The sequence below is a fragment of the Hyaena hyaena genome, unplaced genomic scaffold (assembly GCF_003009895.1).
Source record: "Hyaena hyaena isolate Hyena2069 unplaced genomic scaffold, ASM300989v1 scaffold_194, whole genome shotgun sequence".
NCBI classification, from domain to species: domain Eukaryota; kingdom Metazoa; phylum Chordata; class Mammalia; order Carnivora; family Hyaenidae; genus Hyaena; species Hyaena hyaena.
Window position 1 is genome coordinate 1,753,197 of NW_024080826.1, and position 18,758 is coordinate 1,771,954.

Consider the following 18,758-nt stretch of genomic DNA (forward strand, 5'->3'; position numbering starts at 1 on the left):
CTCGCAACATGCAGAGCTGGGCGAATGAGTCATACTGTGTTTATCTGTGGCTGCTTCTTGCTACCAGGTGTCTGCACGCTGCAGTTTGCATTTGCGCGTCTTTGGGGCTCTAGTTCTTGGCAGCCGTGGAGCAGAGGGAGGACTCACACACAGAGGCTGGCGCCTGCGGGTCCACTAAGTGGCTGCAGATTGTCTAAATCGGGAGCATGGACCACCCGATGCAGCTGCTGGGGGCCCAGACGTGCGGCTGTGGGGGCACAACCCGCCTTCCTTCTCTGCCCCCTCCCCCAGGCGGGGGGGGGGGGGCTCAAGGAGGAGTGGAGGCAGAGGGTCCCGCCGCCTGTCGCTGGCTGCTTTGCCCGGAGCCACTGTGGCCGTGTGTCCGCACGAGGCTCTGTGTAAGGGTCTGGCCAGCCCGGGTCTGCCTAAAAGTGCAGGCTGCTGCTCCATGTGTTTTCGTTCAATTTTGGTTGCCTCCGATGGGAGGCAAAGAGTGGTTCTTGGAAAATCCAGAGGCTTGGACGGAGTGCCCATGAGTCTGTGCTTTGGTCCCGGTGACAGAGCCTGTGCGGCCCCCGTGTGCAGGGAAGGTGTGCGGCAGTGCCAGTCGGTGGGGACGGCCCGGCGTCTCCAGCAGGAGCTGCGGGTCAAGGCTTCAACTGCGTGCTTTTACAGCCCGCTGCACTGTTGTGCTTTTATACAAGTACAGTTTTGTAAACCTGCCATTGTAGCCACTTTTTTTAAGTTTACTTATTTATTGAGAGAGAGGGAACGAGAGAGGGGATGGAGTTTCTGAAGCTCTGAGCTAAAAGCAGAGAGCCGGCTGTGAGGCTCAACCTCAAGAACCGTGAGGTCACGACCGGAGCCAAAGTTGGACCCTTAACGGACTGAGTCGCCCAGGCGCCCCTCTGACCGTTTTTGAGTGTACACTTTGGTGGCATAGAGTATGTTCACATTGTTGTGAAACCACCACAAAACTTTCTCCCCGCCTTCCGGAAACTCTGTCCACATTACATAAGTCCCCAGCCCCGCCCCAGCCCCTGGCGCCCACCGTCTCTCTGTCTCTGTGAGTTCCATCCCTCGGGGGACCTCAGACAGATGGGATTACAAACTATTGTCCTTCTGTGTCAGGCTAAAAATAAAAGTGTTTTTGAAAACATTGCAACCCGATGTGCACACAGGCTTAGCTCTTTTCACCGCACTTTGCTTTCTTATGCATTGTAGATGCTGTGCTCTTTACAAACTGCAGGCCTGGGGCAGCCCTGCGTCCCACAGCGTCTCAGACCTTCTCCTCATTGTGGTATGTGTTACGGTGATCTGTGGTCCGTGCCCACGACTCGCCGAAAGCTCAGGTGGTGGCTAGCAGTTTTCAGCAGTAACGCATTCGTAACTAGGGCGTGTGTTGTTTTTAGATGTAACACAATTGCACACTTAATAGACTGTGGTGTTGTGTACACGTAACTTTCACATGTGCTGGGGAAGCTAAACAATTCGTGTGACTCACTTCGTTGAGATACTTGCTCTCTCGTGCTGGCCCGGAACCTAACGTGCAATTCCCGAGGTCTGGCTGTAGTCCTTTTACTGTGTCTTCTTCAGATCTTAAATTAATATATGGTGAAAATGAGTTTTAGGGTACAGTTCTTTTTTTTTTTAACTTTTAATGTTTATTTTTGAGAGACAGAGCCTATGTGGGGGAGGAGAAGAGACAGAGAGGGAGACACAGAATCTGAAACAGTCTCCAGGCTCTGAGCTGGAACCCATGAACTTGGAGCTCGAACCCACGAACCATGAGATCATGACCTGAGCTGAGGTCAGAGGCTTAACAGACTGAGCCCCCCAGGCGCCCCAAGGGGTACAGTTCTGTTATGAGCATTGGAGCTTCTATAGGTCTGTGTGACCACCACCACGGTTGGACACAGAACGATTCCATCCCCCTAAACCTGTCCCGTCCCATCACTGCACACGACACTTGATCGTCTCGGTCCCTGGCCCTGGGTTAACCTTTCAGGAGCGGCTAGTAAATGGAGCTGTGTGGTGCGTAGCCTTCTGCGCTGGCCCGGTCCACTCGCCATCGTGCTGCCTGAGGGACAGCAGATGTGGCTGAGTGAGGGGCAGCGCATCTGTTTCGCCTTAGCATTCCACCGCAGGCTTGGACATCTGCGGGTTATGTGAAGGCGCAGCTTCATTTCCTTGGGATGAATACCCAGGAGTAGGCTTGCTAGATCATAGGGTAAGCGTGCGTGTTACTCTGTCAGAAAGCACCAGAACATCTCCTGCAGTGGTTGCAGCATCTTACGTCACAATAGCATAATTGTTCAGTACGCAAACCCAGCAACTGTTCAGATGCTCCACATCCTCACTCACACTTGGTGTGGCCAGTTATTGCCTTACGGCCATTCCCATGTGTGGATGGTGTGTCTCATTGTGGCTTTCACTGGCATCTCCCTATGGCTGATGACGTTGGCCATCTTCCCACATGCTTATTTGCCATTTGTACATCCACTTGGACCAAATATTCATCCGGGTCTTTCACTCATGTTTTAATTGGATTGTTTGTTTTCTTCCTGTCAAGTTGTGAGAGTTCGTCACATGTCCTTAACACAAGCTCTCTACCAGATACGTGGTTGGCAAATGTTTTCTGTCTGTAGTTTGTCTTTTAATTCTTGTAACAGGATTTTCTACAGAGCACGATGTTCTAATTGTGATTAAGTTCAATTTAGCAGTTTGCTGTCATTATAGAGTCCGTGGAGGCAGGGCTCATTTTATGTTAGGCACCTCGTGTCCTGTGACTTTGCTCAACTTTCTTGTTAGGTCAGAGGACTCTTTTTTTAGAGATTCCTTAGATTTTCCAGAGTAAGACAACAAGGAAATAGCGCAGACGGCTCAGTGCACACAGTCAACACCGTGGAGGGGGTGCCCCACTTTCTCAGTAACCGCGGACCGCCAGGACTCACCTGCGATGAAACAGATCACCTGCATGATACCGTAAGCACCAACGCATCTGAATTCGTAGTGAAAAACCTGAAAAAGACATCTCCAGCCCCGGATGGGTTTGCCCACAAATTGTACCCAACATTTAAGACGTAATTTTATGCAATTTTTTCAGAAAACAGAAGAGAGAGAGCGAAAAAAAGAGGCAATTCTTCTCTGTCTTTATTTCTTCTCTGTTAACCTGTATGTATTTTATATATTTTTTTGCCTCCTTCCCTGGCCAGGCCTCCACTGTGGAGTCTGATAGGAGCAGGGACAGGGATTCTGGCCTCGTTCCCTCCCCGTCTTAGGGGCAGCGTCCGGTCTCCCACCCCTCGATCCTTGTTGGCTGTGGGCTTCTTCACAGACGCGCTTTGTCAGGGTGTGGGCACCCCCCCTTCCTGTGCGTCTCTTGCTGATTTTATCGTGAGTGAATACCGATTTATTTGCGGGGCTTTTTCTACATCAGTCGATACGCTCACGTGTCCCTTCCGTGGACTCGCAGCGTGCGTGTTGCGTTGCTAATGTTGCAGGTGGAGCCAGCCTTGCGCCCGAGGGCGAACTGTGCTTGGTGGTGGCGCACCTTTACGTGTGCCGTCGGATGCCGTCTGTGGACGTTTTCTTGAAGACTTTTGCACCTGTGTGTGAGGGATACTGGTCAGCAGTCTCTCCATGCAGGTTTTGTCTGGTTTTGTTACCAGAGCAATGCTGACCTCGGTGAGGTTGGGAAACCTTTTTCCCTCTTCTGTTTTCTGGAAGAGGCTGTGTGAAATTGCTGTTATGTCTTAAATGTTTGGTGGATTTGCCAGCAAACCTATCCGGGGTTGGAGATGTCTTTTTCAAAAGGATTTTTGCTATGAATTCAGAGGCATTGGCGCTGACAGTATCTGTTGGCAGGTGATCTGGTTCATCGCAGGAGAGCCCTGGCGGTCTGTGGTTGCTGAGAAAATGGGGTGCCCCCTCCACAGTGTCCACCTGTGTGAACCAAGCTGTCTGCGGTATTTCCGTAACTATCAGTTAGTGGGTCTCTGGGGTCTGCAGGATAACACCTCTTCCTCCAGACATTGGGGGTGGGAATGTATTTGATCTTGTGTCTGAAAGGCGCCTTTGGAAGGAGGCATCATCGTAGCTGAAGGCATTGCCCAGTCTCCCTAAGAGGGGCTCCCTGGGTGCTCGCGGTGTCCCCCAGGAGTAGCAAATGATGCATCAGGAGGAACAGGAAGGCTTTTAAGCCGCTGGGGCAGCATTTGGTGCCCAGGGGCAGAAAGTTAATACATGCACCCTGGTGACCGGCACGCCCTGGTGTGTTTCTGGAAGCAGTTTCACACATGGAGAGTCTCCCCAAAGGACGGAGGAGGCTCTACCCCTAGTTCATGGTGCTGACGGACCCTCCCGCACACCGTGTCTGCAGTGCTAATCAATTCCTTTTCCATTTATTTCCAATCAGGCCTTACAAGCAGGGTTGCTTTTTAGATGCTGGGACAGTCAGGCCCCGTGGAGGGGAGCTTTTACTCCGGGCCCGCACAGAGATTGCTGGTGGTGATGTTTCACATGGCAGGGCCAGGATGCAAGGTGTCCCCAGCACGCCCTCCCACGTGGGAGGCCTCGTGAACCCTGAGGTAGATGTCTGTAGGGTGACAGAAGCCGTGGGTTTGGGCGGCTGCGTCAGTCCGCGTGTGCTGTGTAACAAAGCCCGTGGGCTGGGTGGCTTCTGCACACAGAAGCCTCGTTCTCAGGGTTCTGGAGGCTGGAGGCCTGAGACCAGGTGCCAGTGGGGCCAGGCCGAGATTGACTCCAGGTCCCAGGTCCCAGGCCTCACGTTGTGTCCTCACATGGAGGCAGGCACGGGGGGTGGGAGGGAGGGGGGAGGGACTCTCCACCCTCACGGCCAGTCACCTCCCAAAGGCCCCCCCTCCTGCACCATCCCATCACACTGGGGGAGGGCTCTGACACCTTCCTCCCGTAGATGCTGATGTTGTAGCATCTTCCTAAGTGAGGGAGGAGGTCAGAGCTGTTGAGCGGTTCTCAGAGCAAGGCTAATTTTGCTTCATTTAATTAAAGAATCTGTGCCACTCAGGGCTTTGGAACCGGAGAGGGATTTATGAGCAGCCGAGGGAACGTGGGCTTCGGCGAATGCGGAAAGATGTTCCGGGCACGGCGAAGCGCTGTCTGGTGTGGGCGAGCGGTTTCCTGAGAGCTTTCGAGTGGTTCAGTGGCCAGGCGGGGCCGGAGACCACCCCGTCCACTGGCTCCGAGCTGCTGTCGGCCTCACGGCCCCGTGGCAGCACCGCCCTCTGTCGCAGCCGCCTGTGCAGCGAGACTGGCGGGGAAGCGCCAGGTGGGGCCCCGGGAGGGCTGTGCGGGGTGCGGGGCGCCCCCTGCGATCGTGTCCCTGCAGCCGCCAATACGACTTACCGCCCTTGTGGGGCGTGACTTCGGCTTTATTATAAAGGTAGCGCATGTTTCCCATACGAAGTGCAGAAAGGAGAGGAATTAAGGTCAGCTCCTCCACTGAGACGGTCAGGGGTGCATTCCTTTGGTGCCCACAACCCTGGGGTCTCCTGGGCTGAATCGTAGGCACTAAACGCAGCGTGTGGCCTCAAGGGGCGTCCATGCAGGAGCACAGATCGCTGGGTGCTGCAGTCTCAGAAGACGGGCAGCAGGACCGAGGGGAGTGAAGGTGCGTGGGGGGCACCCTTCCCCAGGAAGGGGCTCCACATCCATCTCCGTGCATGGCCACCAGGAGGGAAGCAGGCAAGGGGCGCAGAGGGGAAGGGGGGAGGGGCGTCCCTCCAGGAGGGGAATGCCGCCCCCTGGAGATTCTGTGCTGTTAACTCTGTAGATTAATAATTCAGCTCCTTCCAGGAGTTTGGTGACATTTCAGTCTTGGGTTCTGATTGCTTATTAGAGAGCCTACACTTTCTGGAACTTGAGCCTCAGAACCCCGTGGTTCTATAGCAACAAGAGGGCTGGGGGCCGTGGAGACAGAGCTCCGTCCTAGCAGAAGGTTCCAGTCATTGACGTGGGGCTCACATTTGTCAGCCTCCTCCGACACACCCCAGAAGGCGTGCGTGTGACGTGTGGCAGTCACCGCCTCAGCACCCCTTGAGGACGGAACCCATGGGAACACACCGGCCGCCGGTACGCACCTGCCCTAGGGGCCCGCTCCGGGTGCAGACCAGCGCACCCAGCCGCGGTGAAGGGGTGCGGTGTGGCTGTGTTTGAGGAGCGCCCCTGCGAGCTGACCCGCCCCCGGGCCCTGACACGGACGTTCCTGAGCGTGGCCCCACACAGAGGAAGCCCTTGCCGTCTCGGCCCGACCTTGTGCGTATTCTGGACGGAAGTGGCCTCTCTCTTCCCCAGACGGCGGCCTGTGGGGTGAGCGTGTGCCCCGCTGAAGCTTGGTCACCAGTGTCACGTGGTCTGTAGGGTCAGCGTGTCCGGGCAGGACGCACCCGCTGGCGTGGCCTTAGGGGCGTGGGGACCTGGGTGAGTGCGTGTGGTTCCCGGAGCGCTGGTCTTACTCACAGGAGGCGAGCCCTCCCTCTGCTGTTAGGGGCTCTTGGAGATGTCCTAACAACCGTGCAGTTACCGACTGGCGGGAAGAGAAGGCACTGAGCCATCACCACGTTGTGTGAGGAAGGGAATCTTTTCTTTTGTTCATGCCATTCAGCCTTTTATGTGTCAGGTCCCAGGCAGCTCCGGGGGGGGGGCTGGGGGGGCTGGCCCCCGGCTCCCCCCCCCAGATCCCCCCCCAGAAACACAGGAGCCCTTCTGGACCCCACCCCCCTCCCCTCTCCCTCTGCACCACCACCTGGGTGGAGACCCCTTTCCACTGGGGTCTCGAAGCCCCACCCCCCTCCCCCCTCCACCTTGGAATGAGCATTTGCGGGGGCAGGGGGGCCTGTGGGGTGAGTGAGTGCACAGGTTGGTGTGATGCAGGAAGTCTATGGCCTTCCTTGGCAGGATGCAAATAAATTGTGTCTGCTGGCCACACAGTTGACTCCATCCCATGGGAAGAGCCATTGTGTGCCTGTTCCAGATCGTTCCAGATCATTCCAGTATTCCTTTATTCCACGTGCTGTTTTATGGAGCTGAAACTCACGTAACAAGAAATTGGCCACATTGCAGTGAACCGCTGGGGACGTCTGTCTAGGACATTCACAGTGGGGAAGCCTCCCCCTGGGCCTGGCTCCAGGACATTGTCCTCACCCCAGGGGAGGCCGGCACCCCCACCCTCCCCCACCCAGTTCTCTACTTCTCCTTTGAAGAGAAGTAACACCTCGTTGGTTCCTCGTGAACAGTGAGTCAAGTAACATTCCTAACGTGGCTTTTTTTTTTAAATGACCTTTTAACAACCGTCCTGCCCTTGGCTGAGTGGTGGTTTCCAGTGCCCTCTATGGTGTGGGGTGCGGGGGCTGAGAATCTGGTCATGGGGGGAGGGGGGACAGTGAGGTTCCCCCGTGGACTTTCCCTGTCTTGTGTCCTGGGCGAAACCAGGTCACATCCCGGCTGGGCCTCCCCCAGCCCAGGTCAGCGTGCACGGGTTCATCTTCCTGTGACCAGTGTCATGTGGAGTGTGTGAGAGCCTCACAGCTGTGAGGCTTGGCTCAGTGCCAAGAATGGAATATGTCTGAAAAAAAGAAAGAAACCCCGTGGCGCTTGGGTCCACAGGCGTGCCCTGTAGTGGTGCGTGTCAGCTGAGCAGGGCAGGACCTTGCCACCGAACGGCCTTGGCTCCCGTGGCAGCGGCCGGGGCTTGGGCTGGCCTGTCCCCAGCAGGCTGTCCCCAGCAGACTAAAACACGAGGTGTGATTTTATTTGAAGCCTCTGCTTTGTGAGGTCCAGACCTGTAAGTGGCCTGAGCCACGATCGGCCTGACTCGTGGGCCCTCGCCCTAGCGGGACTGGTGGGTTTGAGCTGTCATCCGTGACCCTGGCTTTTTGCTCCTGCAGCTTAGTGGGGACGTGGGGACGGGCCTGTCCCAGCTCTGCAAGACCAGCAGCCCCACATGGGAGCTGCTGACTTGGAGCAGGAAAAGAAAGTCCCGGAGTCGCCCCACTGAGTAGATTTCACGTTCTGTCTGTGAGGAGGGCTGTCTTGTTTGGACGACAGACAACTGAAGGTTGGTGGACCTTCAGGTACATCTTCAGCTCAGCGCGGCCGTAGCTTCGTTGTAGACGGCCACGGAGGGCGGTGCTGGGCCACAGAGGGCCGTGTCCCTGTTAGCCGAAGCCTGGGTGGGTTCATTTCTCCACTTTTTTAAAAAAAAGTTTATTTTGAGAGAGAGGGAGGGAGAAAGAGAGAAGGGAGAGAGAGAATCCCCAGCAGGCTCCGTGCTGCCAGTGCAGAGCCCCACTTGGGGCTCAAACCCATGAACTATGAGATCATGACCTGAGCTGAAAGCAGGTGTCAGATGCTCAACCAGCTGAGCTGCCCAGGCGCCCCATTCCTTCACTTTTAATATATTCTGTCGTCTTATAAAAAGCCTGTTTGGTAGAGAAACAGGGCTCTTATGATGCAGGTGTGCCGCAGGGAAGGGCACATCCGCGTGGCTGCTCGTGCTAACCGGAGGGGGGAGCGGGGGTCTGCTTCCTGGCTCTGCGGGAGACACAGGTACCACACCGCCCGTGACCCTCCCTCCTGGGAGGCAGAAAGGCCCCTGCCAGAGTCTCGGAGCAGAGTTCATGAGCCGTGCCAGCGTCTACACTGGCGAGAACCTGTGTTTCCGGGATTTGCCACACGGCACGGTCAAGTCATTTCTACCACTTGTCCCGACTGGACAAGCCCGGTGAGCTGCTGGGAGGGCCTGGTTGCTGAAACTCACCCCACCCTCTCCTAAATCAGCCCGTTAATCCTCGGCTGCCGCGGGGACACACCTCAGCCCCAGGGCCAGCCGGACTCCAGGTCCAGTGGATTCTGTGCGCAGGCCACGCCCCCGGGGAGGAGGACATGGGGTGGGGCAGCTTGTCCAGGTTTGTCTGGAAGGCTTTCCCGTGTGTGGACACATCCAGTGGAGGCTGGGGGCCGTCCCCGTTGTCCCCTCGGCTAGGGGACGAGGTGCAGTGGCCCGAGGTCGTGCCCAGAAGGACTCACACCCACAACTTGGTGGCACTCTGGTCTTTATGTCCCCTTCTGTATTTAATCCTTCAGGGACGTTGTTGAGCCGCTGAGGGTCTCCTGGGATGGGGGTCTCCCTGGGAGCACCTGCCCGTCTCCCTCGATACCCGTAGCTAGCACGGCTTCTGGAAGGACCCGGATGGTCGCTGGTCCTGTTCCTTCTAGAAGAGTCTTCCACCGAAAACCGGGAACCCTGGGTTAGAGGCTCATGCACACGTGTCCGCCTGAGCGGGAGCCCCAGAAGGTGGGATATCTATTGACGATACCCGCTGTGTCCCCCCGAGAAAGCCTGTCATGTCGACTGCACCGCATTCAGGGATAGAGCGTTGAGCCCATCCGTCTCCATGGTGAAGGTCGAGGGGACACGGCCGGAACCCGGGAGGGCCTTTGTGAGTCACTGACCACGGGCTGCTGCATCCTCCCCATGACAGCAGGGACTGGGCTGTCCGGGAGGCTGGCATCGAGGCTCAGGGGGTCGGGGTGGGGGTGTCCAGCTGCTGGCCCGCCTCCCCCCGTGTCTCGCCCACTCGTGCTTCAGGCCTGTGCCCTCCGGCGCGGGCTGCCCACGTGTGGCTGGTGGGAGCCGTGGGTGTGGATACGCCCCAGGCCGAGGAGCCCGGAAGTGACTGTGAGTTACTTGGGATTGTCTTTGGCTTTGCGTTGGGCTGAACGAAATACACTGTAGGACCTAACTTCACCTGTTCTTACTCCTTGAATGTGACTTCTGGAAACATCTGAAATCACACATGTGGCTTGAATGTGTGGCTCAGCGGGCCTGTCAGCAGCATGGACAGCATGGATCCAATAGTGGGAACCCTGTTTCTTTCAGTTCCTGCGTACACCAGGCCCGGCCCAGGGTGGTGGGTGGGGGGTTGGCTGGGAGGCCCTGACTAGAAACAGATACTCAGACTTTGAGGAAACAGCCAGACTGGTGTTCGGTGCCACCGTTTTCCCATTTCTGCGGACATTTAATAGATGGATGCTGGCCCTTGTCAGAGAAGTGGGTTCAATGCTCAGATTGCGTTTCTCCTGCGTGGGGCGGGGGGGGGGGCAGCACTCTTCGTGGTGGACGCGCTTGGGCCCCGAAAGGCCACCCAGGCTCCCTGTTCTCCGAGCCTCTGCGTCCCTGTTTCCGGGGATGGAGAAACATGCGGTGCGGTGGTCTGAAGCTCCCGACAGCTGCATCCCTCAGGGCGGTGATGGAGCCGCCACCGTTTAACCCTGTCCTGCCCCGGGGCGTGCAGTGCTGGGCTTCCTGGGCTCCAGCCGCCGGGGGCCACCATGGGGACGCGCCAGAGTCCCGGGAAGAGGCCCGCGGGCGTCCCCACATCTGGCTGCACTATTTATATCCCACAAAGGCCCGTTTTTCTCTGAAAGAGTGGGCACGTGGCGATGCTGTCATGCTCACGGGCGCGGCAGTGAAACGAGCCTTTCATTACGTGACTAGCTGGTGTGTCCGACACGTTCTCCTCCGCGTGCCGCGGCCTCGGCGTCACATCTGCCCTGCTGGGTGCTGCGCCACGGGTGCTGGGCGTGGGCGGAGCCGCAGCCCCCAGGGCGGCCCCACTCCCAGTTGTGTCCCCGTGGCGCAGCTGGCCCAGGGCTGCGAGCCCCGCCCCCCACGGCCCCCTGCGGGGAGAACAGGCCCCTGCACACCCCTGCTGGACTGGAGTCCCGTGCGGGACACCCTGGTGTTGGGGAGGCTGGAGCATAGGCAGGGGCCTGCGGTCAGGTGGTTACAGCAGTGAGATGGTCCTGGGGCCACAGGAGGGGGATCCACAGAGAGGGGCGCCGGGAGGAAGGGCCTCACCGAGAAGGGCGGCTGAGGAAAGGAAGACGGCGCGATGACTGGGTTTGGGGAGGAAGGCTCCAGGCAGACGGGACAGCAGCTGCAAAGGCCCTGAGACAGGAGTGTGCCTCCCGGGTTCAGGGGACGTGGGGAGCTTGGGGCCTTCTTGGTGCTGGGGGCCCTGAGATGGGAGCTGTGTAGCCAAGAGTTTGGAAAGGCCCACAGGCTTCTGGGGAGAATGAGCGCTCTGGGGTGCAGGATGCCCCCTAGGAGGCTGTGAGGTGGTCTGGAGAGAGGAGGGAGGCACAGGCGAGCAGCAGGCTGGCTGGGATGATGGCCGATTACCGCTAGCCAGAAGGTTGAGCCTGGGGTGGCTGGGGGTCGAGGATGCCCTTAGGTTTGGCTGGGCAGCTGGCGAGATGGAGGGTGTTGTACAGGCCAGCGCACCGCCCCCCACTCCCCTAGCCGGTGTCTGGGGACCGGCCGGAGCAGAGCGCCAGTCTCCCAGAGGGTGGGGAGCCGGCCTGGGAAAGAGCCTCGTTTGTTCATCCGTCAGCTGAGGCCGGCTGTGTGGGACTTGAGATGGGCCGGCCCCCGGGGAGCACCCCCCCACAAGTGGAGGGACAGGATCTCAGGTGCACGGGGAGGGGAGTGGCAGGGTTCCCAGGGGTCTCAGCAGGTGGCTCTGGGGGGGGGGGGGCACAGGTCCTGAAGGGCACCCGCTGAGCTCTGCAGAGTGTTGACCTGCAGAGGCAGGGCTGGGAGCGTGGGCGAGGCGGAGCCCACCCATGGGGAGCCCTGGCCCGGCTTTGGGAGTCTGCGCCACCAGTGTGTTTGGGGACAGGATGGCTTTAGGAAGGAGGTGCCTCCCTCCTCCACTGGCCCCCTCAGGCCTCCTGGGAAAGGCGTAACCCACTCCCCAGGGGCGTGGACGGCCGCCACCTCTGAGGCAAGTGGGGTGCTCGTTTCTGCAGGCACACCCGCCCGCTGCCTCACTGTGAACCCAAGGGCAGCTCCTGTTCATTACAGAGGAGAGACTGTGCGTCTCGTCGTCCTGGCCGTGTTTGGGGGAGGGGTGGTAACCAACGGGCCGGGCTCCCTTGTGAACTTGGACCGGGTCCTACTTGGAGCCACCCGCACAGCCTCCGGGACTGGTGTCGTGGTTCCTTGTAGCACGCTGAAGAGCGGTCCCCAGAGAAGTCATGTTCCGGGCCCTGGAACCTGAGTGCCACCTCGTCTAGAAGCAGGCTCTCCGCCGACATGGTTCAGTTAGGGATGCTGACGTGGACAGGTGATCTCAGTTACAGGGCCGGCCTGAAATGCCATCACTGTGACCTTCTGAGAGGAGGTGGCAGAGGCGGGCAGGGAGGCTGAAAGACAATGGCTGGTTTTGGGTGGCAGCTTCACGGGCCGCCGGCGCCCACATACTTGGTCTGGCAGCATTCTGGGCGTGTCCGTGAGGGCATTTCTGGATGAGATTAGTATTCGGGTAAAGCAGACTGTCGTCCTCATTGGGGGTGGGCCTTGTCCAATCAGTTGAGGGCCTGAATGCAGCAGAGAGGCCGAGTAAGGGAGAATCCCTCTCTGCGAGGCTGCGTTGGGCTGGGTCGTGGTTCTGTCCTGCATCCAGAGCTGGACTGGAGCTGGGACTCTCAGCATCCACTCTCCCGGGGCCCCAGCTCGCTGACTGCACATCTCAGGGCTGATCAGCCCGCACGGCTGCATGATCTGATTTACTGTAATAAATCTCTTTATGTGTACACACCCTGTCGATGCTATTCCTCTGGGAACCCTGACTAATGCAGGGGCTGGAGATTAAGGGATGCCGGCAGGGGTGAGGAGGGGTCCTGCCCCGGGGCCTCCAGAGGGGACACGGCCCTGCTGACCCCATTGTTTCAGCCTGGTGAAACCAATTTCAGACTTGTGGCTCCAGAACTGTAAGAGAATAGATTTCTGTTGTTCGAAGCCACCCAGCTTGTGGTCATCTGTTAGAGCTGCCAAGGGAAGGGAATACACAGCCAGTGTAAACAGTGCTCTCCAAATACCCCGGCCGCACGCACAGGCTGTGATTCAGCATGTGGATTTCAGGGAGCGCTACGGCGGGGTCAGGGCGTGTGTCTCTTTGTTTCATAGATCTCGCCAGATCGGTTTGCCAGCATATGTAACCGTTGGTCTTTTCCTGATGGGGACGTGTGCCTGCCCCGAGCCCGGCCTGCCTTCCCAGCTGGGGCGTGCGGGGTCTCTCTCGCTGTCAGCGTGGACGGGATGCAGACGCAGCTTTGCTCCGTGACGCACGTCCCCCCGCGTCCTGGTGAGGTAGGGTCTTGCTCGGAGATGCAGAAATTCCTCTGTTTGTGTTCTTGCTTCTCTAGGGCTGTTTCTCTCCTGGAGGAGCTGTTTGTTACAGGAGCTGATGATCTCCTTCTGCCTTGAAAGCATCCATTCCCTGTCCTGCTGTTTGCTGCTCGTGCTCATCGATGCATCCTTTACTGTCAGGATCACGTCCGTTTACAGTTGACTCTCTGTCCCTCCGACTTCTGGCTCCAGTGTCTGGGAGGCAGATCACACAGGCTGTCCCTTGATTGCCTGCCTGGCGTTGTGCCGTTTTGTGTGCTCGGATCAGCCCTTGAGCGTGTCTAGAATACTTCTGGATAATGTGGAGCAAGGTTTTCCAGGGAGGGGGCGCCCACTTTCTGTCCCACAAGTGTGCCGGCACGGATTACTCCGTAATCCGCCCTTCGAGCTGTGACTCGAGCACCCGCTGTGCTCACGTCAGCGGGGTCCCTCTGGGGACTCTCCATCCCCTCCCCTGGCCTTCGTGCCGTCATCTCACGGGTAGGGGCTGTGCCATGTGTTTCCGGGCTGGTGAAGGAACCCCCTCCCCATGCTCCAAGACGCGATGAGGTGTTAGGTGACTGCGTGTGCATGTTGATGTGTTTCTCGTGGATACTGTGCAGGGGACGGTCTGGGTGGACGTGTGATAGTGTGGCCGGGGGCAGCACGGAGGACACTGTGGTGGAGGCGGGAGGGGGGCCAGGCGGAACAGACACAGAGACAGTCCCGTTGTGTAAGATTAGCCCTCTGTGCGCACAGTTTTAAAAGGTTAAAGGACAAGGGAAATAGTATCTGGGGAACGAGGCATCCAACAAGCAGCAGGGTTACCCTGGGGGAGTGACAAGACCACGCATCCCGCCGGCTACGCCATCGTGTCGGGCTGTGCCACTGCAGGGGCTTCCTCTGGGTGCGGCTGCCCTTTGTGCACGGTGGGACGTGCGCATGCACGGTGGGGAAGTGAGTGTGCACGGTGGGGGTGCACGTGGGGGAGTGGATGTGCACGGTCAGGGTGTGTGTGCAGGGTGGGGGTGAATACATGTGGGGTGTGCATGAATGTGGGGGTGCAGAGGATGCATGTTGGGGTGTGGGGGGCATCTGTGCACGGTGGGCGGTGAGGGTGCACAGTGGAGCGTGCATGCACGGTGGGGGTGTGTGCAGGAGCGTGTGTGTGCACGGTGGGAGGTGTAGGGGGGAGTGCACGTGCACTGTGGGGGGTGCTTGTGCGTGGTGGAGGGTTAATGTACATGGTGTGGTGTGCGTGTGCCCATTGTGTGTGTAGATGTTGTACCACGTGCGTGACTTTGGCTGCTTTCACAAACTCATACCCAGGCAGTGACCCTCTGAACAAAGTGCCTTGCATCTCCAGATGCCCTCTGTAGCCCCCAGATGCCCTCTGTGCCCGGGCTCCTGCTGTGCTGCCCAAGCTGGGATGCCCCCCCGCCTGCACTGCTGGGAGCCTGTTGAGGTCAGGGCTGGCACCTACCCTCCTGTGACCCCAGCCCCACCCGCACCGCGGGCGCACATCATGCACTGCACCCACACAGGGCTGACAGCTAGCAGGTCCACAGGAAGACGCCAGCCTGAGCAGGGCTGGGGTGGGGTGGGTACGGCCTGGGGCCGTCCAGTGCTGCTCTGCCCGACAAAGGCCCTCCTTTGGTGGCTGCTGGTGGTTCGGCCTGCTCCACAGCTGGCAGGCGTGGGCGGGCGGGGCCCAGGGCACACTTGCCGGGCAGGCTCATTTCTTTCCCAAACACCTGTGCGGCTGGAATCTCCACAGGAGCAGACTGTGGTACATCTGCTCCCAGGTCAGTGGAAGGTGAACTGGGAGCCTCCCCAGGGAGAAAGATGGGGAGCAGACTCCATGGGCAGGAAGGGGGGATGGAGAGCGGGACCCCGTGGGCAGGAGGGGAGGGTGGGGAGCAGGTCCTCCAGGGAGGACGGAGATTTAAGGAGGGTTTTGTGCAGGCCCAAGATAGAAAGCCAGGAGCAGAAAGCGCTAGACTGGAGTGTGAGATGAGAAAGGCTGTGACCGGTGATCAGGGAAGACAGGAAGCAGCTGTGGACACAGGGGGTGCCTAGGGGGCCGGCATTCGGGACCCTACGAACCAGAGGAGCCCCCAGGCCTGAGGGGTTGGTACCGTTTCCTCCTTCCTCTGGGCTCCCTTACCCCCTTCTCCTGCCAGAGACCTGTCCAGCTTGGCCCCAGGCTGTGGCCAGAGCCCAGGGTCCCCCTTGCGATCAGTACCCCGGCCACGCCGTCCTCAGCCGTGCCCCTGACACGCCGGGCTCTCTCCCCTCAGCGCCTCTGGCTTCTGTGCCTGGGAAGCTCACTACTGGATAATGGCCGCCCACCATGTAGATGCTCTGGAACCCCCTGTGATGGCCTCTCCGTCGAGGCCTTGGGTTTCCTGGGGATCAGGGGCACTTTACTTGGAAGGCCCTGGGTTGTGTTTGAAGGGTGTGGAGCATGGCTGGCATGGCTGACGTGTGCCCAGCAGAGGGCAGGGACGAGCGGGGGGAGGGGGGTCCACATGGCAGAGAAGGGCAGTGGTGCTGCATGGGCTTCATGCAGGGGAGGGGTTTTTGGGAGAGAAGCCTGTGTCCTGGGCGGGGCACACGAGGGTCAGATTCAGACAGAGGGTGATGGTCCATTGTTTGAACTGTTCTTGGGGGACACTGAGGCAGGCTGCTCTGGGTCCCCCAGTGCTTCTCCACACCCCGGCTGGTGTGTGCGCTATGGGGTCATGATGAAGGCCAGGTAACAATGGCAGAATCCTGTGCGGAGTGTTGATGGGCCAAGTAGGCTGAAATTTGTGCAGTTCAATTCTTTGCTACCTTTTTTGTAAAGGAGAGTCAGTACAGTACCTGCAAATAGGCTTTTAAAAAGTAGACTCTTCTTGTGGGGCGCCCGGGGGGCTCGGTCAGTTAAGTGTCTGACTTCAGCTCAGGTCATCTCACAGTTCATGAGTTCGAGCCCCGCGCTGTGCTCCGTGCTGACAGCTCAGCCTGGAGCTGCTTCTGATTCTGTGTCTCCCTCTCTCTCTGCCCCGCCCTTGCTCACGCTCTGTCTCTCTCTCAAAAAATAAACATTAAAAAATTCATAGTAGACACTGCTATTGCTTCTCCCTGAGCCCCGGGACAACCCCGGGGCCGGGGTCTGGGTGCCTGCTGTGGCCCAGAGATGTGCCTGCTGGGCTAGCCCGGAATCCAGAGCACTTTTTCAATAGAAATGGGATCCAGTTCAAAACATCGTGTTCTTTAATTAGCCGGCTCACGACTGTAAGTCTGCAAAAACATCCTCAAATTGCAGCGTGTACTGCGGACTTCATAAATGTCTCAAGACACGTAAATTGTATACAATTGCAGCCAGAGAACATAATACTGGAGTTCATTGCCTCAAAATAGCTTTGAGGCCAGAAGCATTCTTGGTCTGTCCTGAATGACAGAATAAAGCATGCTCGTAATGCAGGTGTCCCTGGGGCCACCTGCGAGGCTGGGGAGTCTCCTTGCGTCTGGGGTCCTGACCTGATCAGCACCCCCGCCCCCAGCTCTCCAGGCACCTGCTGTGGAGCGCACCTTCTTGGACTTCCCACGAGCGCTGTCACAAGGCCACGGAGGCCCTGAAACTTGCCCCAGACCCACAGAGCCCGTGGGTGCACCTGCTGTGGCTGCCCTGTCTCTTCTTGCTCGGGGTGAGGTCACAAGGCCCTGGGAGGGTGGCGGAGGACAGAGAGGCCCCGGACGCCGGTGCCTGGAGTCAGGTGGCCTGTTCTGTGCAGCCCTGCGCCTCCTTGTCACCGTCTTACTGTGTCTCCAGCTCTCCCCGCCTGTGGATTCCTAGGCGCCCAGTTAGAAGGGACAAGGGCCGTCTCTTCCCAGCTGGGAGGGAGGGACCTGAGCCTTGTGTGCTGGGCGTGGGCATCTTAGTGCCGGGCCTGGGGACCCAGCCAGGGTCTGTCCTGCCAGGCTGCACCCGCACCCATAGCACAGCGTCCACCCCTCAGCAGACGCGGCCGGTCCCGATCTTGCTCGTAACCGAGGCTCGAGCACTCGGCGTGTTGTGATGGTCACCTCTGCCCAGACCACCCAGGTCACGTTTCTGCTTCCTTCAGTGCTGGACGTGACAGCCACACCTCCGTCCTGGTGACGGCTGTGACGGGAGTGGGGGCACTGTCACCAAGCGCTGCTGTGCCCCAGGCCTGCGTCTTCCTCTTGTGGCGGGCGGGATTGCCCGTGGCGGCCTCCCTGCCCACGGCCCCTGTCCTCGGGCTTGTTTGAGACCAGGGTGGTGGAGGTCCGCTCCCGGTGCCTCTCTCCAGGCCTGCAGGGTGACAGGGGCGCCAGTGTGTGGGCGCGGTGCACCCACGGGGCCCAGGAGGCAGCGCGGGTCTCTCTGCCCAGCTGTGCTGTGGCCGGCGGTGTGCAGGCGCTTTGTCCACGTCCCTGCCTTCTCTCCGTTTCCAAGGCCAGACGCTGATGTTCAGGGGGACACAGGGGCTCCCCCAGGGCCCCTCAGCAGAGCCTGCAAGGGGGCAGCTGGCCCAGCCTCGCCCCGGAGCCCCGAGCCCTCGGTAACCGCGGTGGCCTGGCCTGCGTGACCCCCGGGCACTGTGTGTCTGTCCTCATGTGGCTCTAAGTCGCCTCTGTCCTGGGGGAGCACACCCCTTCCTCCTTCCGCGGCCTGGGCCCTGAATGAGCCCACACACGAGAACAATCAGGCCCACATCGTGCACAGCCTGCCATTGATAGGGACGAGAATGGGGCAGGCGTGTTCCACGGCCCGAGGGGGGCTCACGGCGCGGCCTTGTCCCGCTGCTGAAGGGCGCCTTGTGGTGCCTGTGGCTGGTCCCCATGGCTGGTCCCCGCGGCTCCGCCCAGGCCTGTCCGAGACTCCGCCATGTCGGACGGACACCCTGCAGCAGAGGTCCCTGAGCCGGGTCCGCCGGGTCCTGGGCGCCGTCCTCCCGTGGCCAGTGCGGTGAGCGCAGCCCCGGGAGAGGTGAGGCTGGCGGGGCGGGGCGAAGGGGTTTGGTCGGAGGTCAGACAGCCGGTGTGTTTTCTTCTCTCCTTGTTTACGGATGCTGCGGTTTGTCCTGTTCCACTAAAAAATCGAGAGCACACTCAAAGCCCTGGGTACGAGAATGCGTGAGAATCTGAGTTCCATCTTGTTCCGAGTGTTTGCCGTGTGTGATGGTGCTTGACTGGGGTGCGTGCGGTCACCCCGGCCGTGCTGACTCCCCGGGGGGGCTGTGCACAGGGAGGCAGGGTCCCTGCCTCTCATCAGTCCTGCAGACGGGCTTTCCTGGTTGTCACGAGCCAGCTGAGTAAGGAGGCCGCATCCTTCTGGCCCCCTGACCGAGGCACGAATGGCCAGTCCCCCTTCTCGAAGACCGGAGCATCCTGCCTGAGAAGTCCGTCTGTCTGGCCAGCAGGCATGATTCTGGGCAGGCACTCCGCTGGCCTGGGCGTTGTCCCGGGTCCCTGCCTGGGGGGCTGATTCAGGTCCCCGTAGACACACTCTTTGAGGAAGCCGGGGAAGGCCGTG

The 18,758-nt window shown here is 59.3% G+C and overlaps 1 protein-coding gene across 3 annotated transcripts in view; it reads left to right on the top strand.

Annotated features, from left to right (window-relative positions):
- SEMA4D (semaphorin 4D) overlaps positions 1-18,758 on the top strand; it is a 91,723-nt gene that overhangs the window by 18,812 nt on the left and 54,153 nt on the right. Inside the window, exon 1 of one of the 3 annotated variants that reach the window (XM_039241507.1) lies at positions 9,549-9,718. The exons of 1 other annotated variant lie outside the window; for it this stretch is intronic. The gene's annotated coding sequence lies outside the window, so the exon portion shown is untranslated. Of the gene's footprint in view, positions 1-9,548; positions 9,719-18,135; positions 18,213-18,758 lie in introns of those variants that run through there. One more of the 3 variants, XM_039241505.1, reaches the window with a different exon arrangement.